Genomic DNA, 6,000 nt, shown 5'->3' on the forward strand with positions numbered 1-6,000 from the left:
AGATCAGCAAGTTTTCATTGTGACCTGTTTTTATCTTATTTTTTTTTGTTGGAATTTTTGTATTTATGTACAGGTGAACGAAGAATGTCCCCAGTATACTCGAATTTAATATGAGGAGCAATATAAATATAAATCTATTTATTGCTAGCTCTATTATAATGTGAAGAGTTGATGCTTCTTTCAATGATAATTTAGTATTAAAAAATTCACAATTTCGGGCCCGGAGAGATAGACAGTGGCGTTTGCCTTGCAAGCAGCCGATCCAGGACCAAAGGTGGTTGGTTCGAATCCCGGTGTCCCATATGGTCCCCCGTGCCTGCCAGGAGCTATTTCTGAGCAGACAGCCAGGAGTAATCCCTGAGCACCACCGGGTGTGGCCCAAAAACCAAAAAAAAAAAAAAAAAAAAAAAAAATTCACAATTTCTTTATTTTATTTATTTATTTATTTTTAGTTTTTGGGTCACACCCAGCGGTGCTCAGAAATAGCTCCTGGCAGGCACGGGAGACCATATGGGACACCGGGATTCGAACCAACCACCTTTGGTCCTGGATCGGCTGCTTGAAGGCAAACCCCGCTGTGCTATCTCTCCGGGCCCCACAATTTCTTTATGTTGCAAATGCAAAAGAATTAAAAATAAAAATAAAATTGTAAAACTCTGCAGGCTTGAATGTGAGGGCGAACTGGCTGCGACATCTGTCAGCCCATTGATCGCTAGAGTTGATTCGGCTGATCTGGCTAGCTAGGCGGGTGTCCCCTTCCTCTCTCACCGCTCCATGGGAATCCCTTCCGAAGCTGCGCACTCAGTCAAAGAGGACGGCCTTCCCCGAATAGACACGGACCGTTCTTCGGTCGTGGGTATACGAGTAGCTGCATTATCCTGCTAGAACCTCCAAACAAACTCTCAAAACTCTGCAGTCTTTACTCAAACTGTGTGAGGTACACAGCTTGCCACTTTCATTCTGTGACACCCCTGCTCTCAAAGAGTAAGTAGCCTCAGAGCAGAAGACAAATACTCATCTAGAGTATCTGCTAGAGAAATGGAAAGTCCTGAGTGCCTGAATTTTCAGCTTCTCTGCTTCCAGCTATGTCTGCTGATCCACTCTTTGCTCTTCAAGGATTTCTTCAGTAGACACTTGTTGAAGGTGTGTGTCACTTTCCTTTTCCAAGTTTATTTCTCCTAGTAGGACTACATTTTATCTTCTGATTACAAAAATTCCTCGAGAAATATCACTGTTCTTTTTGCCCACATAAATACACTCCACAGTCCGATGTAGAACTAAGTTAGCAAATTGATCAATGCTCCAGAAGAAGCCTATAAGTGTCCTTCCATCTTGTAGTAGTACCAAGTGTTTTTTGTCAATGTCTTCTATGAGGCTAGAGGTCCCAGGCATTCAGTTCAATTTGAGCTGAGATAAGGCTGTTACTTACAGCAGTGGTGGGCTTGTGCATACAATACCCCTTTCCTAATGCAGTCACCCCTTTGGTGGGATCCCACCAAGAATTGGCACAGAGAGACCGAAATATCCACCCAGCTTTTAGTAGCTGGGGCCCACCCTGACCTGTTTTTGTAACAGAATTAGGCAAAAAATTTAAATGTTACAATTCTATTTTTATTTTTTAGCTTGATTCACGAATTAAACTCTCAGGTTTACCCTGAACACATAACAATTTGTTTTTAGGTACATGAGTACAGAGACTTCGTTCTGTGTCACCGGAACATCCCTGCATACTTCTTTTTTTTGTTGTTTGGGCCACATCCAGCAATTTTCAGGGGTTACTCCTGCCTCTGCACTAAGGAATTACTTTCAACAGTCTTGTGGAACCACATAGGATACTGGATTGGCCACATGAGCAAGGCAAATGTCCTCCTCACTGTGCTAATGCTCTGGGAATCCATGCCCTGCCTTTTAAGCTACCCTTAACCTCCAAGGAAAGACCATAGCAATATATTGGCTATGATGGGGCCAGAGCAATAGCACAGTGGGTAGGGTATTTGTCTTGCATTTGACTGACCTGGGTTTGATCCTTGGCATCCCATTTGGTCACTTGGTTCTTCCAGGTGTGATTTCTGAGCCCAGAGTCAGAAGTAAAACCTGATCTTTGCCAGCTGTGGTTCCCTCCTCCCCCATCATCCTTGCCAATAGCTTTGCCACCTGCTTCTCCATGTAAAACACACCAACCTTTGCCCATGACAGGACATAGAACCCATTTTTCTGTGGTTGGTGAGGTAGCCCAGTATTTAGGGGCACATGCTTTGCATATACAGAGGCATGAGTTTTATCCTCAGCACACATTGATTCCCAAGCACCACAGTTAGTCAGGCAATCCTGGTAGGGTTCAGCATTGTCTTGCATGGCTAGTCAAGTATCTTGGGAGTGACTCCTGGGTCTCCTGAGTTCTTCTTCATTACCTTTTCCTTTTATGATGATTGTAAGTTGCACATACTTGCTTCCAGTGCTCATCCTGGTCCCATCTTGTTAGTTGTGGTGCCCACAACATGACTGTGGTGCTTTCCATGGAGTCCCCATTCAATTGTGTGCACTGTGCTGGAGATTGTGCACTTGGGTGCAGCAGCAGCACAACTGGCAGTGCCACCAGGACAGTGCTCATCAGCCTGTAGAGAGGTGGCAGGAATCAATCTGGTGACTTTCTGTTACTTTTTTTTTTGCCACACATCTGAGCACTCAGGGGTTCCTCCTGGCTCTGTGCTCAGAAATTACTCCTAGAGGTTTGGGGGACCATAAGGGATGCTGGGGATTGAACTCAGGTCATCTGAATGCAAGGCAAATGCCCTACCTGCTATGTTATCATTCTGGTCCCTCCTGTCTTCTCTAAAATAGAATTATCCCTGTGTTCCCAATTCCTTTGGGTTATATATAATGTATCTATCTAATTCACAATTCTTAAAAAACAAATCCTGTAATTAGAACACTAGGATATGAGATTATCTAATAGATACTATAGTTTCAATATACTGTATGCAGAAAAAAGATGGGAAACCATGGAGAATAAAGCAATAAAGTTGATATACATATCCCAAAATATACTGAAACCAAGAAGACATGCCCAAAACAATAGTCGGTTTTGTTTCTGTTCATGCTCTCTGTTGATGTTAGTATCACTTACTCCTTTGTTCATGTTGGTCACAGTTTTGTGTATGTGTGTGTTAACAATAAATGCATATTTCTAACCCCTTTATACCTTGTAAAATCCAAAATCTTGATTCTGGAACATTTGGTTCCAGATGGCCATAATCTCTCACAGTTGAAGAAATGAGAGAGCTCTCATTTTAGACACTAATTCTACAGAAGAGCTAATCACCTCCCAAAGGACCACAGTTATCAATATGATATTGCAGATTAGGCAAATCCCCAAGAATTTGGGTTACATAAATTCTCATTATAAACAAATGACAGTTCAGTTAGACTTTTCAGAAATAGGCAAAAAATTTAAAGAAAACCACTTCAGGGGCCAGAGGAATAGTACAGCTGTTAGGGCATTTGCCTTGCATGGAACTGACCTAGATTTGAGACCTCACATTCCATATGGTACCAAAAGTGTCCCCTGAATGCAGAGCTCATATAAAGCCCTGGGCACAGCCTGGTGTGACCCACAAACAAAGGTCATTTTAAAAGAGAATATGTTAGCAGTGAAAAAATTAAATAAAATGACTTCAAGATAATAAACTCTTTTTATTATTATTTTCATTATTTAAAACATGTCACCAGAGAGTATTTAAATAGTACATGATATGTCACCAGATAGTATAAATAATACAGATAGTATAAATAATAAATAAATAATGCATGTTGTAATAGTACAGCGGTAGGGCGTTTGCACCCAGCCGATCTAGGATGAACCTTGGTTCAATCCCCCCCATGTCCCATATGGTCCCCTGAGCCAGGAGTAATTTCTGAGTACATAGCCAGGAGTAACCCCTGAGCTTCACAGGGTGTGGCCCCAAAAGCAAAACAAACAAACAAACAAGCAAACCCCCCCAACAACTTAGAGACAAGACTGGACTCTACTTATTGATCAGGGGAGCAGTAGACCAAGAAGTACTAACTCTGATCGACATATACACACCAAATTTAGAGTCAGCAAAGTATGGAAGGCCTTTGCTCACAAATCTAGAGAAACATATGGACTGAAATGTGATAGTAATGGGAGGTTTCAATACATCACTCTTGCCACTGGAAAGATTCACCAGGCAGAACATTAACAAAGACATCAAAGCCCTACATGAGAAACTAGAAGAGCTGGGACTAATTGATTTATACAGGGCCTTTCATCCTCAAAAAACTGAAAATAGACTCTTCTCAAGTTCACATGGAACATTTTCGAGGACACATCACATCTTAAGATACAAGTCTAACTTACAAAAAATCACATCTGTAAGAATTATAACAAGGTGTATATATATATATGTAAGTATATATATGTATATATAGTCTACCAAGAATTATACTTATCAGACCACAATGCCACAAAGATAAAGATTGTAAAAAGATGTGGAGAAAGTCTAATACCTGGAGACTGAACAACATGCTGCTCAACAAGAAGGAAATCAAGGAAGAAATTAAGAAATTCCTTGAGAGCAATGATAATGAAGAAACAAATTAACAAAATCTATGGGCTAAAGCAAAAGCAGAATTAGGGAGAAACTCAGTAATACAGGCCTATATGAGGAGAGAAGAAAAGACAAAATCAACAACCTAAAGGCACACCTTAAATATCTGGAAAACCAACAACAAAGGAACCCAAACACAGCAGAAGAAAAGAAATAATAAAAACCAGAGCAGAATTCAACAATATAGAAACAAGGCAAACAATACAAAGAATTGATGAAACCAGGAACTGGGTTTTTTTTTTTTTGAAAGAATAAACAATATAGACAAACCATTGGCAAGTCTCACAAGGAAAAAAGAGAAAATGTTCAAATAGATTAGATTAGAAATGAAAGGAGAGAAATTACAACAGAACCCCTAGAAATAAAAGACATCATGATAGTTTATTATGAACATTTATGCTCTGTTAAGCTAGAGATCCTAGAAGAAATGATCAGGTTTCTGGAAACATATAATCTTCCAAAACTGAATGGGGAGGAAATAGAAAGTCTAACTATGCCAACCACAAGTAAGTAAATTAAAACAACAATTAAGAATATCTCCAAGAATAAAAGTCCAGGACCAAATGGGTTTACAGATTATTTATTTTATCAAACATTCGGAGAAGAGTTACTACCATTGATCTTAGACTCTTCCAAAATATCAAAGAGATGGAAATCTTCCCTAATACTTTATGAAACAAGCATTATTCTCATTTCCAAAGTTGATATAGATATTACCAAGAAAGAAAACTACAGACCAATCTCACTGATAAACATTGATGCAAAAATTCTTAACAAAATCTTAGCAAACTGAATCCAACAACACATCAAAAAGATTATACATTTTGATCAAGTGGATTTCATCCTGGGGATGCAAGGATGGTTCAATATAAGCAAGTCGATCAACATCATACACTACATCAATAAAAGATAGGGTAAAAATCATGGGACCGGAGAGATAGCATGGAGGTAAGAAGTTTGCCTTGCATGCAGATTAGTGGCTCAAATTCTGGCATCCCATATGGTCCCCTGAGCCTGCCAGGAGCATTTCTGAATATAGTCAGGAGTAACCCCTGAGCGCTGCTGGGTGTGACCCAAAAACAAGCAAACAAACAAACAAACAAAAAAACCCCAACCCCCCCCCCCACCAAACCCCCCAAAAAACCCCCCAAAATAACCAAAAACCAACAAAAATTATATGATTATGTCAGTTAATGCAGAGAAAGCATTGGACAAGATCCAACACCCATTCATGATTAAAACCTTTAGCAAAAGAGTGTGAAAGGAACTTTCCACAAACTAGTAACAGCTATCTATAAAAGCCAGCAGCCAACATTATTCTTTTTTTGGGGGGGGGCCCCACACCCGGTGACGTTCAGGGGTTACTCCT

The 6,000-nt window shown here is 40.0% G+C and overlaps 1 pseudogene; it reads right to left on the reverse strand.

Moving 5' to 3' along the window:
* Positions 1-977: 977 nt before the first annotated feature.
* On the reverse strand, positions 978-2,611 carry LOC126029964 (U6 snRNA-associated Sm-like protein LSm1; annotated as a pseudogene).
* Positions 2,612-6,000: the final 3,389 nt, after the last annotated feature.

Source organism: Suncus etruscus, chromosome 15, assembly GCF_024139225.1.
Source record: "Suncus etruscus isolate mSunEtr1 chromosome 15, mSunEtr1.pri.cur, whole genome shotgun sequence".
NCBI classification, from domain to species: domain Eukaryota; kingdom Metazoa; phylum Chordata; class Mammalia; order Eulipotyphla; family Soricidae; genus Suncus; species Suncus etruscus.